We start from the raw sequence: 23,339 nt of genomic DNA, 5'->3' as shown, positions 1-23,339 counted from the left end.
GTCGGTGTCAACCTTGTTCGCCATCGACGGCGGCGCATGAGGAGGTGGAGTAGTCAAAGATTCGGCCGAGTTGAAATCGAGCTCTCCGCCGTTCAAAAATTTGAACCGATCTTTGTAAGTATCTCGAAATCGCTTAAAATAATTTTTAGAAATTTTTCCGTAATTTTTAGACCCCTGGAGGAGGCCTCACGCGCCGCACGCGCCGCCACAGGGAGAGTGGAGGGCTGGAAACCGGTTTGACCGGTTTTTAACCGGTTCTGACCGGTTCGAACTGGTTTGATCGGTCTGAACCGGTTTGACCGGTCTGACCCGACCCGACCGACCCGACCCGACCCGACCGTTGACCGTTGACCGTGACCGTTGACCGTTGACCGTTGACCGTTGACTTCCTTTGACCAAAACTTAAAATGGCTTTGACCGACCCTTAAACGACCGTAAATCTTTTCCGAGTATACCTATTCTGATAGTTTTCGACGTCCCGAATCCGTTTCCGAAGTCCGTTTCGTCAAATTCGAACCTGAAGGTCTCCAAATTGAATGTCAAAGTGGTTGACTTTGACTTTGACCAAGAATCTGAATTTTTGAAAATTCATACTTTATGTTTTTCGACGTCCTGATTCCGATTCCGCAATCCGTTTGGCCAAATTCAGACTCGAAATACCCCAAAATGATAGTAAACCCCGAATAATGCTTATATACTTAAGAATTTTTGCTTTGAATAATTAAATAAGATTTGGGGTTGATTAATTATTATTGTTTGAAGGTACAAGAGACTCTCCAGATCGTTCGACAGCTCGACTCAACTCTTCTAGATCAGTTAAACCACGTATACCAGTATTCACCCGTTCAAAAACTATAACAGAGCGTGGTGAAACCAGCAATCAGTAGATCTACTATCTGAACCCATTATCGAGGTGTGTTCCTGTTTACTACATAATGGTTTTATATGTTTTGAAATATGGTACATTGAAATCTATGGTTTATTATTGTTGGTACACCGATTTATTGTTGATAATTTATGGACTTTGATGACTGGTATATGGATATTGATTTTGGGATGATTGAACTACAATTGTATAGATCTGATCAAGTTAATAAACGGGCCTAATGTGACTCTTGAGGGCCCCAAGATGTTTCATTAGGTCGGCTTTCCTTTGCTGTGTGCTTAGGGTAAGCTATATGGACTTATTGACTTGGGCTTAAGGATACAAGCTTCATGGCCTATCCTTAAGTCGGCTTTCTTTTTTCTATGTGCATAAAGTAAGTTATATGGAAAATAATTTTGGGAACTACTGATGGTGTACCAGAAAAGGGTTTAAACTATGATTTTCAAAAGTTAAACTCTTTTACGAATTTGTGAGATTTACTGGACTATAATTTGTTTAATGTACCTATTTTGATTTTATGGTAATGTTGGGATACACTGAGCCTAGCTCACCTTTCGAAAATATTTTTTTCCCCTTTCAGATACTGTTGGTTAGATACCTCGGTTCGAGCACTTGGAGGATCAACATATCTCTTGAAGTATATCTGATTGTAATATTTTAAACTTGCAAGTTGACTTTATTCTGGTAACATGGATCTATTTTAAAGTATTGGATTTTATAATTATGATACTTTTGCTAAAACTATTCAGTTTATCGTGGTTTTGATTGTTAAGATATGTTTTAAATTAATTTATTACTGATTGGTTTTTATATTTAAGAGTTGAGTTTTAATAGTATAATTTATTATAATTTCATGTCATGAATAATGTGGTTTTACATTGATTGGATAACGGTTTCAGAAAATGTCTTTAAGAATCATGTATGTGATCCACTAGACTTAGTCGAAACACATAGGTCGGGTCTAGGGGGTTACATGCAGTGTTGCCAAACATGTATTGACAAAAAAAATGAGGATGCTTAGAATATGCAAAAACAATATCAACAAAAGATAAGCAAAATAAAACAAAGATGTCAAAATTTTGCATAACCAGTACATAATAAGCTCAATATCGTATAAGCAAATTGCAGCCTATAGCATAAACCTTTGGCAACTCAACAACTTAAATGCATTTAAAATTTAATTTTCATTAAAAGTATAAGAAAAACAAATTAGTGTTGTCAGAACCAATATTTCTGGGCAAGGCATTAAGATATGAAAACATAGAGCAATACAAATGGCAGTAATTCAACAATTATGATCATGTTTAAATTAAGAAACTTCATTATGCAGAGAAGGCAACTTGATGCAACAAAACAGAAAAAACTCATTAAACGACACAAACCACACCATAATAAGGAAAACACTACACCACACACCGAACACAAATTCCAGTCATACCACAGTTAAATACTTACTAAAGACTTGATGCAAAGAAGGCACTTATAGGTATTACACATGTTGCATATCTACAACACCGAGAACATTTGTTTAGGAAAGAGAACATCGATACTGTAGCTAAGCAGTAATTGACAAATAATATCAGCTATTTTAGAAAAAGAATAGCACTTACATTTCAAATGTCATTTTGACAAGAGCTACAATTGAAAACCTTAAATACTAATAAGAAAATGAAAATTACTAAAAAATAAGCCTAAAACCAATAATTTATTTCAAACCTGTGGAGAAGCTTTAGCAGTCTTCCACAAAATTGCAGCACAGGCTTCTGGACTATACCATTTAAAGAAATAGGAAAGAAATGAAATATCAGCACAATTAGAAATGTCATCTAAAAAAGATCAACATGTACAAGGAGTAATATACAATCTTACCAGTTACAACAAGGAAAAATAAGGTTTTAACCAATTGCAATATCATATATTGTGTGGGATCAAAAAGGCAGGTTGTATAGGCTTAAACGACATCTCAATACCTGGCAACATAAAAGACTGCATTTTCCAACATCAACAATTTATTAGCACAACCAATGGCCAAGGCACCGCCAGAGCCACCTTCCCCGAATTGTGGGCAATATCTTCACCCTACATGAATGTAACGCATAAAAATCAGTTGTGCTAACATTAAAAGTAGACCTGGTATGCTTCATAATACAATAGTCCTCATACTTGACCCAGCTCCTCAGATTTAAGTTCAGCATACGCCCCAAGAGTGTCAATAAAAGTAACTATAGGAAAACCATGATGATCTGCATAATACATCATGCGCAAAGCCTTCTTGTAACTATAAGCATTTCCTAAATATCAGTTAAGAGTGATAGATTCTCTCTTTGAAAGGTGAAATTCAACATGCAAGTTTCATATACTTACTCATGGGGAGTTGGCATTCCAAAGTTACGATGAATATGAAGATAAAAGTGTTTCTACCCTTTTGCTGACCAATAAACATGTATCGCCTACCATCTATGGTTCCTATACCAGTAACAATAGTTGGATCGTCATACCCCGATCGATCTCCATGAAGTTCCACAAATTAGACACAGGAGAATATATAAAACATTTATTAGAACAATTCTTCACCCTCCACATAATGGGTGTTAAAGATAATGTTGACGAAAATATGCAGAATTTAATATCTGAGTTAAAGGTCATGCAACCACCAAACCTTATCAGTAATGCTAAATACATGATCAAGGAATGTAAGTCTGTTAGGGTGTCGGGAAATGTTCACATGTTGTATAGGGGTTAAATGTGTGTATAAGTCCTTCAGGGCCTGAAATAAATAACAGAAAGGATTATAAAAGTTAACCAGAAATCACAAACATAGTGAAACATCAATATCTTTGACAGCACATCTACACTAAATGGTGTGCAAGCCTTTTCTGAAACATTGAATTAAGCTCATCCCTTATTAAGGTATCAAGCTTACATCAGACTTAAAGAAGAATCATAGATTTTTGAGTTTAACACCACAAAATTTCATGCAAGCATATAAATGTTCTACTATTGATAATCCTCTACAATAAGAGAATGAATCCAAAAATAAAATCAAGTACTATAATAAAATTCTAAATAACAAATAAATGACATAGAAAATACAACATCGGAAACATTTTATCAGCCAATATTAAATATAACTTCCTGACCTAATTTTCAGTTTTGGTATAATTAAATTGAGCACATGAAAACATATTCCATACTCAACTTCACTCTTATTAATAGGTTGAATATGTATCCACTCAGAGGAACATATAAATGTATAACTAGAAATTATATTACTTCATGGAAACAACTAAAGTACTCTCAGATTATCTCAAACAAAATAATTGTACCTGTTGATATTTATTCTCCAATAATATAATCTGATCGCTGAAGTCAAATCCAGTTTCATTTTCCATCCTCCTCACATGCATATGAAACAAACACAAAATTTGAAGCAACCACGGGCTTGTTATGATCAGAAAAACCAAAAGTCACTAAAAATAAGGAATTTCATCAATCATCTTCTTCTCAAAATTTACAAGGGGATTCTCTAAATCCAAAGTAACAGGCTTTTACTTTTCTTTCAAATGATTGAAATGAGAAAGATGACTTAGGACTCTTCCTTTCATATTTGGATCCAGATCTGCAGGCCACAAATATTCATGCTTAACTTTCCTCAGCTTTGCAACTACAGTTACACCCCTTTTTGACACATCAAATCGTGGCGTCCCTAGGGTTTCAAGAGGGGTGCCGCTCACACCATTACTGGAGCTTTAAAGAATATCAGAAGCTGAAGTTCCAGTAAATGCAGCTGGAGAATACGTCATAGAAGCCATCACGCCTCGAGCTTAGATATCTCAGAACTCTACATGAAACCCAAACAGTCAAATCTCCAAATTCCAGTCTAATGATTAGAAAAAAAATAAACTTCAACTGACATTAAAAGAATAGATGCATTACAAACATAAATCAATGCAAAAAATAATCAGATTTGAAAAAAGAGTGAGACTTAGAAATAACCGGAAACACCAGACGAAAATGGAGGTCAATATTGGTCAAGAAAAGGAAAGAGATTTTATGGGAGGAGGAGGAGAGGTGGGATGAGGCGGAAGAGAGACGGTGGCGCGGTGGAAGAGATGGAGATCATCGAGTTCATCGGAGGTGGAAATGGGTGGCAGAGGCTGGGGATTCAAACTCGGGCCTAACAAGAAGAAGAGAATCGGGATGAAAAGCAGGAGAGAAAAGGAGATAATGAAAGGAGTGGAAAAAATTAGGCGGGTGAAGAAGCGGGAAAGGATGAAAATAATAGGGGAAATTAGAATATGACTCCTAAAGATGACACACAATTAAAAAGTATACTATGTGTTTTTGTAAATTTTATGGATTATGACTATTAAATATGACACACATTATTGTAAGTCATAAATCGTTCAGATTTTAAAAAACATGACATTTATTTTATGACACACATGTTTTACAAGTCATAAATTAGGGTTTGTCATCGTTCGTGTGTCATTAAAGGTATATTTTCTTATAGTGAGAAAACTACAAAAAGATGATCAAATAGGTAGTTGAATCATGGAAGAAGGTATTCCGGATGAATGTCGTAGCTGCTAAAGACATGCTTACTCCGAATTATTTGGAGTGGAAAAGATTGAGAAAAAATGACAACATCCCGGTGCCAGACTATGAAGACACCCGGACCATAGAGGAACATCTCAGGTCTGTCCCTTCCGAACTTGAGATAGAAAATGCATATTTGAAGCTGTGAATAATGAACTGAAGCATAGGATAAGGGAACTTGAAGCTGAACACTATCAGTGGAAACTAGATGCCGACACTCATAAAGATCGAGCAGACAAACTGGAGAAAGAACAGAAGAAAGTCTGTTTCGAGCTCGAAGGCTTGAGAAATGGGTATCAAGATAAAGTCATGGATAAATCCAAGTTAAAAATGACCTCTGAATACTGGAAAGATGAAGCTCACAGCCTGAAAAGGAAGTTCGAGGGGATTGATGAGAGAGCTTGGAAGGAACAGCTGAAGACTGCTCAGAGGCGCTTAGCAGATAGTCAACATCAGAACCAATGCTTGAGAATCCGGGTGGCTGATCTAGAGAAACAACATGAGAGAGATGGCAAGACAATAGCTGAGTTAGAAGCTATTATAGATGGGTTCAAGAAGCAAGCGAGCGAGCTTCAGATAGTGCCCTTTGACGGATGTTTACAGTGGCGTTTCTATTGGGAGAAAGTACAGCAAATGGAGAAGGCTAGAGAAGCTAGATCAATTACAGAAGGCAGCCCGTCATCTACACAGCCTAGCAAGAGAAGCTGGAGTGGTTCGAAAAGGCATTCAACCAGTGACAGATGAAGGCATAAGACTTGACAACCTACTAGAAGATGTTCAGGGTCTAGAGGATTTAGTCCGGATGTACCTTTGATTGTTTTTATGTCTCTTAAAAGATAAAACATTTTTGTCTAAATAAGGATTATTTATAATAATGGAAACTTTTCTGGATTAATGCCTCTAAATTATAAACATCATGCATTGCATGTTTTGCATTTTATATTTCTTATTTATTTTTTATATTTTCTATGTTTTTACATTCGTATTAACTAATATAACATGTCTCAGAAAGAGACAGAGCAAACACCAAGCTTACCACCACAAACTTAAGACACGCACCATCCACACAACACTCGAACAAAAAAGAGACAAATGGAGGCCAGAATTAAGAAAATCGAGGAGAACATGGAAAAATTACAGAAAGAACTGGAAGACAAAATGGCCAAGAACAGTCAGAGTACCTTGGATTCCATCACGAAAAGTCAGGAGTCCCTGGTTGAGCAAATCGTGGCTAAACTGTTTGGTTTACAACAAGCCAGTATACTAGGGTTAGGTTCATCTAAAAGGGTCACTATACCACCAACCCCACAAGTGGTTGTCTCACCCGGGATCTTACCCAGACTACAAGGGGACTCATATGCTATCAAGAGAAAAGCCATATCTGGTGCAAATATACAAGCTTCTGCAACCAACCTTGACAATCATCCAGATGACTACCCTATCCCGGATTTTGACGATAAGTATAAGGCAAAGAAGATGAAAAAAAAGATCAGAATGCTGGAAGACCAGATGAAGATGGTCAAAGGAGACCGTGATTATTATGGAATGGATGCCATATAGCTGAGCCTGGTTCCCGATTTAGTGCTTCCACCAAAATTCAAAGTCCCAAAGTTCGAAAAGTTTGACGAGAATAGTTGCCCCTCAACCCACATCAATATGTTCTGTCGAAAAATGACAGGGTATATGGGAAATGACCAACTCCTAATCCACTGCTTCCAGGAGAGCCTATCCGGTTCAGCTATCCGGTGGTGCAACCAGCTCAGCCGAACTCATATCAAGACATGGAAAGACTTAGCCAAGTCTTTCTTGGAGCAATACAAATATATTAACGATATGAGACCAGACCGAGTTATGCCACCAAGCCTGGAGAAAAAGCATAACGAAAGTTTCTGACAACACGCACAACGATGGAGTGATTTAGATGTGCAAGTTCATCCACCTTTGAATGAAAAGGAAACTAGGAAGCTATTTGTATAGACCCTGAATACACCTTACTTCGGGCACCTGGTGGTAATCACATCGGGAAGTTTCTCAGATCTAGTTATAGCTGGTGAGATGATCAAGCTAGCCATAAAACAAGGGAAAATTGAGGGAGGAGATTCCAGTAAAAAGCTTCCCATGAAGAACAAGGACCAAGAGATCAACAATATCAACACCTACAACACTAATAAAGGTGTTACTATCTCAAGTTCAAAAACCACTGCAGTTGTATCATCTGATACTTCTAGCCAAACTCAGAGAGAACCAAGGAATGAAAGGGAAAGGGAGCAATTCGATCCCATTCCCATGACATACAAAGAGTTGTACCAACAGTTCTTCAACACTCACGTGGTGTCACCTTACCCTATGAATCCAATCAAGCCCCTTTACCCGAGATGGATTGACGAGAAAGCTCAATGCGAATATCATGGCGGTGTGCAGGGGCATTCAATCGAAAATTGTCTCACATTCAAGAGGCTTGTACAACGAATGCGGAATAAGAATTGGATCCATTTCAACTCCAGAACACCGAACGTCGCCTAGAATCATCTAGAGACTGTAATCAATACAGTCACCACCGAGAACGGTAGTAGAATCAAAACTAGTGTTTCTAAGGTTAAAGCTCCTCTAGCTTGGGTATGGAGCCAAATGGTAAAGGCGGGGCTTCTTGCACCCTAGTCAGGTGCAGTAAGGAATGAAGACGATAACCATTGTTGTTACCACAACGAAGAAGGGCATGAAGTGCAAGAGTGCCCAGAATTCAGATTGTTAGTCCAGCTCATGATGGACCAGAAAGAGCTGAAATTTTATGAAGAAATTCAGGATTCCCCAGAAGCAGACGTTTGTGCTACCGGAGAATCATCAGACAAAAGATTCGGCAGGGGTAGTCCTTTGATAATTACCCCTAAAGCAAAGATAACGACAACAACACCAGCCAAAGTGGTGATCACAGTACCTCGGCCTTTTCAATACAAGGACAGTAGACAAGTTCCATGGAAGTACGAATGCTAAGTGAGTTCTTCCAAATGATGTGATAGCAAAGTGGGGCAGAGACCACTTGAGTCGTTCAAAGAAGATGTGTTGGCTATAAACGAACCTATAAAGGAGGAAGAAGCTAAAGAATTCTTCAAATTCCTGAAGCATAGTGAGTACAGTGTTGCAGAACAACTCCACAACTTGCCAACTCGCACCTTAATGTTGGCGCTATTGTTAAACTCAGAGGTATATCGGGAGGCACTGTTGAAAGTCCTAAATCAAATGTTCGTGCCACAAAACATACCAGTCAATAAGATGGATCGACTGGTGAACAATATTCAAGCTGATAATCTCATCTCATTTTCGGATGATGAGATTCCATCTGGAGGAAGAGGCCGAACAAAGGCATTGCACATCACTACATATTGCAAGGGGCATGCCCTACCAAGTGTGTTGATCGATAACAACTCGGCCTTGAACGTGATGCCTTTAGTCATATTGAAAAGACTACCAGTAGATACCTCACATATGAGAACTTTTTAGAACGTGGTCTGAGTATTTGATGGGACCAATAGAAATGTTATTGGTAAGATTGAGGTGCCATTGACCATCAAACCTGTCACCTATGATGTCGAGTTTCTAGTGATGGATATCATGCCAACCTATAACTGTCTTTCGGGAAGGCCGTGGATTCATCAAGTAGGTACAATACCATCTACACTGCATTAAAAAGTTAAATTTGTTATTGACAGGGCCATAGTGAACATCAATAATGAGGAAGATATCATGTCAAGTGTAACCACGGAGCCATACATCAAAGTAGATGAGAAAGCGGTAGAATGCTCATTCCATTCCTTGGAGTTTTTGAATGCCACATTCCTGGCAGAAGGAAGAATGATTCCTAAACCCTGACTTTCCAAGTGTACCAGAATAAAGATCATACAGACTTTGGGAAGAGGTGCCAAGACCGAAAGGGGGTTTGGGAAGCTGTTACAAGAAAGGATTAATCCAGCCCTTTCTATTTCGAAACTAGATTAGTTTGGGCTCGGTTTTCAGCCCAGCTACCAAGAAAAGATGAAGGAAATCTAGAAGAAACGGGAAAGAAGGATAGCCAGGTTAACTGGAAATGACGTTCAATGGGAACCCATGGTATTCCCACCTCTTTACCATACATTCAACTCAGGTGGTTATGTGTTTGAGACCACCTCATTAGATTTAGAAGCAGCTATGGAAGATTTGAACGATTTATGACTTGCTAAAAATGTGTGTCATAAAAAAATATCATGTTTCTTAAAATCTGAACGATTTATGACTTACAATAATGTGTGTCATATTTAATACTCATAATCCAAAAAATTTAGCAAACACACGGAGTACACTTTTCATTGTGTGTCATCTCTAAAAGTTATCTTTTAATTTCCCCCATAATTTTCATCAAGTACGCATGCTTTCCCACTGTAAAATTTCAAAGCCTACGTTTCCTCTGTCTTTACACACAAAAAATCTATCTCTGCCCGTACAATCCCCTCACCACGCCATTGTTATATCTCCTTCCCCAAATCTTTTGTTTTTATTAGAGAGTTAATAATAATGGTGGTTGGTCGAGAAGTAGCAATATCACTCGATGGTGTGAGGGGCAAGAATGTGATGCTGTTAAAGAAGCTCAACAGTGCTATCTTCCCCGTTCATTATAACGAAAAGTACTACGCTGATGCTCTGGCTTCTGGTGAATTCACAAAACTTGGTTTGCCTCCTTTCCTCCCCCCAATCTTTTCTGGGTTTTCGTTATTTTTTTAGAAAACATGTTATTCTCCTGTTGTTGTGTTCGATTCTTGTTTGGGTTTTTTTCTTCGCAATTATTTCTTTTTAAATCTTGGGGTTTTCTTTGTCGTTCTTCTGTATATTTCATCTAATGGAAAATTTATCAACGTTCTTTAGTAAATTAAGGAATTTAATCTGTTGGTCTTGATTTATGCCTTCATTTCTCTTGTTTTTTGTTCTTTGCATTGGTTAATTGTTGGTCTTTTGTAGTTTGATGTACATTAAGTTTTGATGATATACTACGAGTGGCCTTTAATACAAATAAGGTATTGTAAGTTGTCAATTCAGTGTGCTACCATTTGATCATTGGCAAAAGTAATTTATTTGTTGGATTAAATAGTTCCACTTTAGATTACATTGTTCTATTGATTATGTTCGAAGGCATTTAATAACTAACACATTTAATTATTTTTCAATTGTCAATTTTTTGGGGGTTTATTGAAACTAAGAAATGGCTAGATATTGTTCAGTTTATGCCTCAAAAACACTCTTTAGTTCTATTGTTGTGCTTGTACTGCCTTGCACTCATATGCTACTGATTGTATTTGGTGCACTTGTTGATTCTGCCATGATCTTCTGCTTATTATGAAACGTTATTTGATCCATCCCTATCTTGCATTTCTTTTAAACTTTTAAGCTATAGGTAGTAGCAATAAGTAATTTTTTTCTGCAGAATTTTCAAGTCATAAAATCCCTAGCTAAAGATTTCCTAATTCTGAAATTTGCTACCCTGTATTGGAGGGCACTTATTGAGATTTGATTGTCTATAACATTGAAACTGTAGGAATTTCAAAACCTGTTAGTTTTTGGAGAGTATTTATCCTATAACTTTCTTCTGCCTTGGTAATTACATATTTGTTTTTTCTCCTTAATCCTTAGGTCATGCTCAAAGAAATAAACTCGATTGAAGTTTTGAGTGACTAGCCTCATCTAATTCTATGATCTTAGCAATGGGCATATCATGTTTGAGATGTCTTTTGTCACAATGCCTTCAGCATTTGGCATCAATTACTAGTATGGTGCATTTATGGTTAGAAATAATAAATGTTATTGTTTTTGATGGCTTGAAACAAATTGTGGATGGTTACACATGGACACACTCATATAGCATATTACACGAGTTGGGGCCTGATGAGAGATTAAGTTGGAAAGTGACATGTATAATTCAAAAGTTAGCATGTTATTCTAACAATCACATGTTTGCTTGCTAACTCAGCATATTACAGTGAAGGTGGGGCCATCTATGTGTTCATCATGACATTGGGTGTTTTAGCACCATATCGTGGGCTATGAATTGGTGAGTTCATACATATGGACCTTTAAATTGTTCTAAGCATCTGAGCATTCTTGTTGTTACTCGGGATGCTTAAGTATCATGAAATCATAATCAATTTTATGCTTAGCTAATTGCCTAAAACATGCTTTTGCTGAAATTACATTGCCATTGATTCTTAGTAAGAGCCATAGTTTGTTAAAAACCATGTATCATTGGTTTTTCGGTTTGTCTGAAATTTTTGCTTAAATCTTGAATTTATGCAGGTACTAAGCTATTGAACCATGTTCTCGAGCTTTGTTTGAAGCAACACATACCGGAGATCTAAATGTCAGCCTATATAATCCTGGGTTTGTTTTTTCATTTGATTATCAATATATTTTTGTTGCTTTCTTTTAGCTGGAATAAAATTACTACCTTGTTATTGGATAAATGTACGGGACTATGAATCACTTCATATTTTGTGGTGTTGGTCTTTTGTAGTGTATGTAGGAGTGGTTATAAACTTTTCTTGTTCGTTTAGTCCTAGCAACCAATGTTTAGGATCTTTGTAGACATATTTGTTAACTTATATTAAAAAAATAAAGAAATAAGATGTGTATACCTTTTCTTGCCAAGGGAAAGATACTCCATTGAATCATGAATTGATTGAAAATAGGTACTCTGTCATATTGTTACATCCTTAGTGAAGTTGCAGAATGAGGGATTGGATGGTCACGAGAAGATTAAGAGTTATATATGTGTCTATTTTTTCTCTCAAGCAGTGAGATAAGTCCTTCCTACATGTATAATTCTTGAAAATGTTACTTGGACATTTACAAATCATGCTATTATTCTTTCATTACAGATGGTGGATTTCACTTGGCTTTGCAATACTAGAAGCTATTATAGTTGCTTGTTATTCTCTTCCTTAATCAAGTTATGCAGCCAGTTACAGGTACTTTAGTAATATAAACATGAAAGCAACAATTTCTTATGATTTTGCTTCTCACAAGAAACTGGCAAGATATGACACATATTCAACCTTTTCCTGGAATAAAACTTAAACATAATTTTCATATGTTCTCTATTCATTTTTTCCATTTATGTCTTATATTTGAGCTTTTATTTGTAAACTAAATTCTTATGGTTTTTGCAGGGTTAAGCATGTGATGGTGACTGCTTTACTTTTGGTTTGTGGTGCAATGACTATGACATGGATCAGTGATACGATATCAGAATCCGAATTTGGTATCATTCTTATAACATTTACTCCTTATTTATTTCAATTGTTACAGACAAGTTTTTAATTTAATAAGAACAACTGAGTAACTGACCGAATAAATATAAAGCTAGTGATTATTTTCTATAGAATCTATAATGAGGAAAACTCTGGAAATAGAGCTTTAAGCAAAAGAGTTTATTAGATGTGCAAAGACCTTATGTTGGATTGAAGGAAATAATAGGAAATAGTGATATTCTTCTCATATATTCACCTTGAGACGGGAAATATGCTTTTATCCAAGATTATAGAATTTCATTAAAAGTTTCAGCCTTTCACCTTGTCCAAAGTCAAGGAAAGTTCATATAAAATTGGTGTGCTTTTTAAAGATCCTGTTTTCTTACATTTTGAAAGTGATGAAGATGCACATTACTATGATGTTTTGAGTATTGTGGCCTTCTTAATTCACTGCTTGTGTGTTTTAGGTCAAGGTTTGTCTCTAATTATATGTGTTTGAATATTAACTGGATACATAGATAAGATGTACGAGATATTGACTCAACTCTCATGTATGCCATATGTGCTAACTAAGGTTGTCTTCTTAAGTTGGGTGGAGCTTTTGTCAGAATTATAACTTTTTAGTTCAAAAACTATCACGTTTTAAAAGTAAAAAAATGATTTCATGATTTCTGTTTTCCATGCAAAATTTTTATTAGAAATAAGTAAAAATATCCTAAGCGGTTATTAACTAACAAATTAAGTTTAACTAGGTAGGCAGCTTGAAGTTGTGGTACCAAAATTTGATTTCATTGTAAAGAGTACATTTTGTAGCTATTTCAATGAAATTAATTCAGTATGTGGGTCATAGTAAGGTGAGGAAAGTGATGTGAAAATTGTATATGTACACTAGTCCTTTAGTGATTATTTGCTCAACTGCAACGACCTTGGTTTTCTGTAGATGTGAACATCAACTATATGCGTATTCTGCATTTTTTTTCAGTGTGCATCATTATTGGTTTCTTGCATCCACAGGTAGTGATGGGAGTTGGTGGTCGTACATGCTTGTTGTATTAGGTGTTTTTACTATAGTCACCATGTGGGCAGTTGTTGTAACTGAGGGTTGTAGGAAAATAAAGTTGTAGTACTATGGGTTTAAACTAGCATCTGCTGTAAGGTAAAGTCAGTTCTACTTACCTATACATTATATGCATTTGGTGGAGAGACATAGGCTTTGGTTTCAATTATTCTTTGTGCAGCATAGATAGTACAATTCATGGCTAATCCGAGCAGGGAGCAGTAACTAATTTTATGTGAACTAGGACTATTGTTGAATTCATTTAAGGAGATCTGTCATATCATACATACACATTAGTCATACAACTATCATATGGACTTGAAGTAGGATGCTATTCTAAACAAATTAATGCAAGTACTTGTTAGCAAGACTGAAAACTGTGAATTCGTGCCGTGATAATGTATATAATTTGTATGGGAAGTTTTACTAATTAAATATGTAAAATTTATTTTTACATATGCTTCAAAGAATGCATATGTAAAATTGGTCATGTTAGTACTCTTTGATAGTTATATACTTCACTTTAAATAAGTATAATTATATACTTATTTCATATTTTTTACTTAAGTTGGCGATGGGAAGGAAGAATACACGGATGATGACATTGATAATATTCGTAAAGAATGGGTATCTTATGTGGCAAACTTTATTATGCCGTGATATTTTATATCAACATATGATTCCAATATTTTTGATAACTTAATGTTAATATATTGCATTCAAATGGATTGCTTATATATAATATGATATATATATATTTAGTATTATGAGGCATTAAATGTAATTTAGTTCGATTATTTGTCAATCTACAGTATATATATATAATTTACGACATACAATCATGACACACGAATGTGTGTCATCTTTTTTAATGACATGTGCTTCAATGACACGCAATGTAAGTCGTAAATGTAAGTCATAAATGTGACACACAAATGTATGTCATATTCATTTATGACGGGGGCTTCAATGACGCTCAATGCGCATCATAGATTTATGACACACAATTATGTGTCATTTGTGGTTTATGATGGTGGCTTCAATGATGCGCATTTGTGTGTCATCTGCACCCAAGATGACGCGCAATGCGCGTCATTAAAGGGGTTTTTCTAGTAGTGACTACCTATGGTTTACAAGAGACTTTCAGAGTAATATTCGAACTATCCCTATTTGCCTATACCCGGGGTAATAGGTGATCTTTTGTAAGAGTGAATAAACATTTGGTTTAATTTCAATAAATGATACATTTTTTCTTTTTCCATGGCAAACAAGTTTTCTTATTTCATTTCTTTTTGAATTTATTTTCTATTTTCTTCATTTAAGTACCCCGTTCTATTCTCTTTCAGACTTAATTTTTTATCGTTCCGTGTGGGATATTTTTATCTCGCGCATACACATTTCTCTTTTCCTTCAGGTCCCCAGATAACGATAGTGCAGGCAGTGATGATCCTGATCTGGAGGTGGATTTTGAATCGGCCATTTGTCTCGGGGAATTTGATGAATGCGACAATGAAGAGGAAAGCAACTTACCTACCGAATTGTTGAGAATGGTAGAAAGAGAAGAAAAACAAATACTGCCACATTAGGAGACGATCGAAATCTTGAATCTGAGCACTGAAGATGATAGAAAAGAGGTTAAAATCAGCACAACTCTTTCGACCGAAGTAAGACAAAACCTGGTAGTCTTACTTAAGGAATACAGAGATGTGTTCACCTAGTCGTATCAAGACATGCCGGGGTTAGACACAGATATGGTAGTTTACAAACTGCCAATCAAACCAGAATGTAAACCTATGCAACAAAAACTAAGGAGAATGTGACCAGAAATACTCCTTAAGATCAAATAAGAGGTCAATAAGCAATTTGATACCGATTTATTTCAAGTGGCCAAGTATCGAGAGTGGGTGGCTAATATAGTGTCTGTTCTGAAGAAAGATAGGAAAGTACGCATGTGTGTCGATTACTAGGACCTTAACAAGGAGAGCCTTAAAGACAACTTTCCTCTACCTCACATTGACACATTGGTGGACAATACAGCCGAGAACGCTTTCTTTGCATTCATGGATGGATTCTCGGGATATAACCAGATAAAGATGTATCCTGAAGACATGGAAAAGATCATGCTCGTCACAATATGGGGAACTTTCTTTTATAAAGTGATGCCCTTCGGATTGAAGAATGTTGGGGAAACATATCAGAGAGCAATGATAACCTTGTTCCATGACATGATGCACAAAGACATCGAGGTTTATGTCGATGACATGATTGTCAAGGAACAAACTGAGAATGAACATGTTAAGAATATAAGAAAGCTCTTCCAGAGATTGAGAAAGTTCCAGCTCAGACTGAACCCTAGCAAGTGCATCTTCGGGATAACATCCGGGAAGCTATTAGGCTTTGTGGTCAGCAGGAAAAGCGTCCAGGTTGATCCTGATAAAGTTAAGGCTATCCATAACCTACCTCCTCCACAAACACAAAAAGAAGTCTGAGGTTTTCTAGGCAGATTGAACTATATAGCACGGTTCATATCTCAGTTAACTGACAAATGTAACCCGATATTTCGCCTTCTCCGAAAGAACAACCCAGGATCATGGGATGAAAACTTCCAGATTGCATTTGAGAAAGTAAAGGAGTATTTGTCTCACACTCTTGTCATGATGTCCCCTATCCCGAGCAAACCTCTGTTCTTGTATCTCTCTATATTCCAGAACTCAATGGGGTGTGTCATGGGTCAACATGATGAGTCCGGAAGGAAGGAAAGAGTGCTCTAGTCTGGGCTACAAAGAGACTCAGGAAATACATGTTGTATCACACTACTTGGATGATTTCCATATTATATCCTTTAAAGTACATGATGGGTGTACCTACTCTATCAGGAAGGTTAGCCCGATGGAAGATGCTATTGTTTGAATTCGACATCGAGTACGTGAGTCAAAAGGCAGTAAAAGGAAGTGTCATATCGGAATTTCTGGAAAGTAGAACGGACGAAGACTATGAGTCGTTGAGCTTTAACTTCCCTGATGAGGACTTGATGGCTATCACCTTAGAAGAGGAAAATATTTTAACAGACAGTTCCTGGAAAATGCATTTTAATGGTGCATCAAATGCATTAGGACATGGCATCGAGACAATCCTGATCTCCCCAGAATAAAATCATTATCTATTCACTAGCAGGCTGAATTTCGATTGCACCAACAACATGGCAGAGTATGAAGCTTGTATCTTGGTAATTTGAGCTGCATTAGGGCAGAATATAGAAACCTTGCAAGTATTCGGAGATTCAACTTTAGTAATCTATCAGCTCCGTGAAGAATGGGAAACCAAGGATGTAAAACTGGTAGAATATCGGAAACTAGTACTGGATCTGCTCGAAGAGTTCAATGAAGTCACCTTCCACTATGTGCCAAGAGAAAAAAATCAAATGGCTGAAGCTTTAGCTAACTTGGCAGCCGTATTCAAATCGAGGAAGTGAAAGACACTAAGCCTTGGTACCATTACATTCTGTAATACATCAAGAATCGGAGTTATCTAGAGGAAGCCAGGGAAACCGATAAAAAACCATTAGAAAGATGGCATCTGGATACGTCCTTGACGGGGAGGTCTTGTACAAAAAAAGCCATGATCAAGTCCTATTAAGGTGTGTCGATGCGGAAGAGGTAAAGATTATAGTGGAAGAAGTACATGACGGGGTTTGTGGAACACATACAAATGGATATATGATGTCGAGGCAGATAATGAGATACAGATATTTTTAGTCCAAACTGGAAATTGATTGCATCAACTATGCTAGAAGATGTCATAAGTGTCAAATTTACGGGGATAAAATCAATGTTCCACCTCATCTGCTTCATGTAATGATGTCATCATGGCCTTTCTCTATGTGGGGCATGGATATTATCGGGGAAATCTATCCGAAGGCTTCAAATGGTCACCGATTCATTCTTGTGGCAATCGATTATTTCACCAAATGGTAGAGGTTGCATCATATGCCAGTGTCACTCAATCCACTATTTGCAAGTTTTTGAAAAATAATATCATATGTCGGTATGGTTTACCTGAAAGGATCATTATCGATAACGCTACAAACTTGAACAACAAGATGATGGATGCTGCTTATGTGCAATTCAACATAAAGCATCACAACTCTACTGCTTATAGACCAAAGATGAATGAAGCAGTAGAAGCAGCAAACAAAAACATTAAGAATATAGTGGAGAAAACAACCGAGACTTACAAAGACTGGCATGAGAAGTTGTCTTTTCCTTTTTTCGCTTACCGAACCTCTGTACGAACCTCGACTGGAGCAACTCTATTTTCACTAGCTTATAGAATAGAAGCAGTGTTGCCCATTGAAGTAGAGATTCTGTCACTCCAGGTCTTGACAGAACTCAAACAGGATGATGCAGAATAGGTGTAATCTAGTTATGACCAGCTTAATCTGATATATGAAAAGAGACTGAAAGTTATTCACCATGGTCAAATCTATAAGAAACGAATGATTCGAGCACATGACAAAACAGTGCGCTTGAGAATATTCCACGAAGGAGATCTGGTGCTAAAGAGAATTTGGCCAGTCCAGAAAGATTTCCGAAAAACAAATAGCAGATTCGATATAAAAGAGAGTTGGTCAATGAAGGAAGGAGTACAGTAGGGGCGGGTTGAAAGGATCTCAACACCTTAGGAATTGCCTTTACATTATTTTCCATTGATGAAAAGCAATAAGACAGAGATGCTTTAACGAAGAAAGAAAAGGGTTGACATCATTAGAGGAATTTGACTTTGTTTTTCAACCATCACTTTATAACTGTTGGTACTAATTTTATGGAATGAAAGCTTAGCTACTTTCTTATCAAGATTTTTGCTTCATCTGTATGCTTATCAATCTTCTTAACTTCTTCAATGAAATGATTCTATGAGCTATTCACAACAAATTGTTCTATTGAAGCTGAGTTAGTCTATAAGTTTTTTTGGTTCCTGGAGAGAAAAATACTTTCTTTACTTATTCATCTCTATTTTATTCTTCTTTAACATTAATCTAAATTTTTACTTCATCTTCATGTTCTTTTTATTCACTTATTTGTTAGGAGGAAGATAGTTAAGTTATAAGCTTTTTGGTGCAATCTAAAATCATTATTGAGTAAGAAAGCACCATTTTTTTATCAGGTTTATTTAGAGTAAGGCTGTTAAAATTTTAAACCCTCGCAAGAGAATTTTTTTCATGGCGTTAACTATCAATTTCTAGGTATATCTAATGAGAAAAACAAATAATTAATGAAGAAATAAAATAAAATATTGTCGTAACTGCCTTTCGGGTGGGCCGGAATTGTACTTGGACTTGGATTTAATGGATTAGAGTCGCCACCGATCATTTATTTTAAGAATAAAATGGGTTGATCGGATACCTTATTTCTTACTTGATCTGCGTCTTACCAAAGATGTGTCGGATCCGGGAGTCATTTACAGTCAAGGAAGGGATAGCACCCTTGAAGTGCCCTTTCTGTACTACGAAATTTTCAGTTGTCTTTAATTAAGAAAGTTGTAAATTTAAATTTAAAGGTAAAATATCGATCCAAAACTTACCACTGATTGATTTAAAAGTGAACCCTTAAGAAATCAAGAAATATGTTAAATAAAAAGGAAATAAAAACAAACAAAATACAAAATAAATGAAATAATGAAGATAAAATAAAAGAGTAAGAAAGATAAAGGAAAAACGTAAAGATAACAGGTAAATAAAACAAACAAAATGAAAATAAATAAATAAAATAAATAAATAAAATAAATAAATAAGTAAATAAAATAAATAAATAAAATAAACAAAACGAAAAGAATAAAAAAATGAAGACAAGAAAAAAATGAAATAAAACATAGGAAATCCTAGTAAAAAAGAATATGTACATAATAAATAAAAGCAAAAAAAATAAAAAATAATAAAATAAAATAATAATAAATATAATAAAATAATAATGTATATAAAAAATAATAAAAATGAAATATATATAATAAGTAATAATAAAAAAATTAGTAATAAAAATGTAAAAATAAATAAATAAAAAAAAAAATGAAAATAATTATATATATAATAATGGATTAGATCGAATAAAAGCAAAGTTGGATGGCTAAATTAAGGAGAATTTGAGGTAAAAATTAGAATTTAAGGTCAAAATTCAAGGATTGAAACGACAAGGGACCAAAAATGGGATTACCCCCTTTTAAATCGAAAACATGCGGGTCTAGGGGATCCATCGGGTCGACGCATAGATCATAATCGGGTCGGCGGGTCGACTATTTAAGTTAAAATTTTTAAAAAATTCTCATATTCTCATTTTACAAATTGAAGCCCCCATCTCTCTTTCAAACGCTCTTGCATGTTCTTCGAAAAATGAAGAACACGACTGAGTTCTTCAAGAACCCAGAACCCGACCACCGTGTGTCGCCTCACTGCTGCCGTTGAACGGCGCCGACCACCATTTATCGGCAGCAAAAAAAATATTTTTTTAAAAAAAAAAACAATTTTTGAAAGCTTTTCAAAACCCCCTTTGTAAAAATAAAAAAACTTTTAAAAAATAGAATGAGCCTCGGGGTAGATCTAGGTTCGAAGATCTCGACCAATACCCCTTGTTCATTGCTGTTACCCTCGTCTTGGGTTATTCGAGCCAAATCCCAAAAAGAACAACATGCACATGCGAGAAACGAACGAATCAAGGTAAAAAAATGCTACATTTTATTTCATTTTCGAATCGTTTACAATGGCCTTGGATGCTTTTGCAATACTCTTGCGTTTTTTTTGCCTAATATTCTCCGTGAAAATCGTGTATGTGTGTTTATTTACTTATAGTTCAAACAATGCTATTTTTAGACCATTTTCGAGTCCTAATAGAACTCTAATGATTTGTTGCTTTGGTTGTTGATGTCCCATACATGCACGTCGGTTGGAGGCCGAGAAAGGTGGGATTGTTGCGTGAGAAGCAGTCGTGCAAAGTGGGGACTGGCGAGGAGTCCTCGGGTGGAAGAAAGGGATGTGGCGCTAGGGTTTTAACAACCCTAACTGATGCGGGTCAACAAATCTAGGTCACGGGTAGCAGCTCTAGTGGATCACGTGGGGTTTGGGTCTGGTGTGCTGGGCCACACATGTGAACTTTCTTGTATTTGGGGCACCACTTGGGCCTGAAAAATAGAATGTAAATAAATAATCATAAATATAGATGAATATATTATATAATATGATTTATAATATAAATAATCATAAATATAGATGAATATATTATATAATATGATTTATAATATAAATATATATTATATAATATAATAACATTGAAGGACAAAATTAAGTGTCTTCAGCTGCCCCTCTTTGCTCATTATCGTGTAACGAAAATAGAGCAAAGATTAAAAGACATAAATTTCGGCCATATCGAATATCCTCTGTTATAGAGTTGAAATCTGATATTTGGATTAAATCACGAAATAACTCCCTCGTCGTGAGGTTGAGTTGAACTGGAAACTTCTGAGCACGATATCCTTCGTTGTGAAGTTGAAATCGAACTCGGAGTATTAGAAAGTAGTTCATGGATCGTCTTCTAGCACAAGATACTTCGTCGTGAAGCTGAAACTTGACTTGAAGACTTCGGTGTTGCTGTGTTACATATGACTCCTTCATCGTGAAGTTGAGTCAATCTCTTGGGGTAAGATACCCTTCGTTGTGAAGTTGGAATCATATATGGCCCATTCGTCGTGAAATTAAGCATTGGAATTGGATATCCTTCGTCGTGAAGTTCAAATCCAAAGTAAGTTGCGTTGTTTCGAGGCCAATATCCTTCGCTGTGAAGTTAAAATTGACTCAAAAACTGGAAAGTTTATTGACATACACTCATTCTTTGAGTTAGATATCCTTCGTCGTGAAGTTGAAATCTAATCTAAAGATAGACGATGCTTGTGTGCACGATTCTCTTCGTCGTGAAGTTGAAAACGTGGATGGTCCCTTCGTCGTGAAGTTGAGCCTTGACTTGAATATCCTTCATCGTGAAGTTAAAATCCAATCTTGTACTGTTTCGAGTCCAATATCCTTCGACGTGAAGTTGAAATTGGCTCTAAATGAAACTGGGAAGCCTCTTCGCCGTGAAGTTGAGCTTTGAATTGGATATCCTTCGTCGTGAAGTTGAAATCAATGTAGAGTTGGCACGATATCCTTCGTCGTGAAGTTGAAATCATGGAAATGGGCACAATATCCTCCGTTGTGGAGTTGAAATCGTGGATTTATGGGTACGATATCCTCTGTCGTGGAGTTGAAATCGTGGATGGCCCATTCGTTATGAAGTTGAGCCTTGACTTGAATATACTTCGTCGTGAAGTTGAAATCCAAGTATTGAATATTGCTTTAAGTTAGATATCCTTCGTCGTGAAGTTGAAATATACTCTCGAGCAAATTGTATCGCTTCGAGTCCAATATCCTTCGCTGTGAAGTTGAAATTGGCTATAGCTAAAACCTGCAAAGTTATGCATATATGTGATGTTATGGATGTAATGCTCTTAGGTGTGCCTAAAATGCATATGCAATATATGTTATTTTGGGATTTGGAGAGAAATATCGATCTCAGGTTGCCTTTCTGGAATCTTTATTCTGGGATCTTGAAGTTCTGATTCCCGATATTGAATTCTTCAACTGTGTAAATATGATATTCTTTGTTCCTTGATTTGGGAAATACTTCTCGACCATCTCAAGTATGTGCATGAGCCTTGATCAGCTTCTAGGTACTTGTACTTTTCAATGAATCTTTGTACATTAATATGCAATCATCTTTTGCAAAAGTAAATAAATCATTAGGTTTAAGTTCAATCCAAGATGCTCAAAAGAAATTGATTTAGAGAAAAAGATTGTATTTATTCATAAGGAAAAAAGGGCAAATGATACATAACAAACATTTTGGAAAATGAATACATGATGAAGTGTGAATGAATGTCTTAGGTTTCGATAATGTGGGCACTTCTGAGATGAAAAGCCGTTAGGTGACCTTGAATCGCCCTTTCAGGTTTTCAACTTAGATCCCTCCTTGGTTTCAAGTCGCCCTTTATGGGTTTTCATCTTGAACCCACCTTATTTTTTTCTCTTCTTTCTTTTGTTCTTTTATTCTTTTTTCTATTTTTCTTTTTCTTTTTTTTCCAATTTAGGGCGCCCTTTCGGGTTTTTATCTTTTTTTGTTCTTTTCTATTCTTTTTTCTTTTTCTTTTTACACTTAGGATGCCCTTTCGGGTTTTCATACTAAGCGAAGTATTTCTTGACTGCATCTGAATTGATGGGATGTGGCAGCTCGAGTCCGTCCATTTCAGCCAGGACAAGGCTGATTTGTGTTAGGCGAAATGGTCGTTTGGGGTTGATTTTCTTCTGAAAATATTGTATACAATATCTCCAGTTTTGAAGATGGATGATGTATGATCCATTAAGAAAGAAAGTTGAGTAAATGTGAGGCTCTCTTTTATTCCTTTATGTAGTTTTTTAGTAATGACATTTAAGCAAATCAAATGCAGTTCATCA

The 23,339-nt window shown here is 36.1% G+C and overlaps 1 pseudogene; it reads left to right on the top strand.

The window, feature by feature from the left end:
- The first annotated feature begins 10,030 nt into the window (after positions 1-10,030).
- On the top strand, positions 10,031-11,862 carry LOC120133638 (annotated as a pseudogene).
- Positions 11,863-23,339: the final 11,477 nt, after the last annotated feature.

The sequence above is a fragment of the Hibiscus syriacus genome, unplaced genomic scaffold (assembly GCF_006381635.1).
Source record: "Hibiscus syriacus cultivar Baekdansim isolate YM2019G1 unplaced genomic scaffold, ASM638163v2 tig00110584_pilon, whole genome shotgun sequence".
NCBI classification, from domain to species: Eukaryota; Viridiplantae; Streptophyta; class Magnoliopsida; order Malvales; family Malvaceae; genus Hibiscus; species Hibiscus syriacus.
This window is presented reverse-complemented; position numbering and strand designations above follow the sequence as displayed.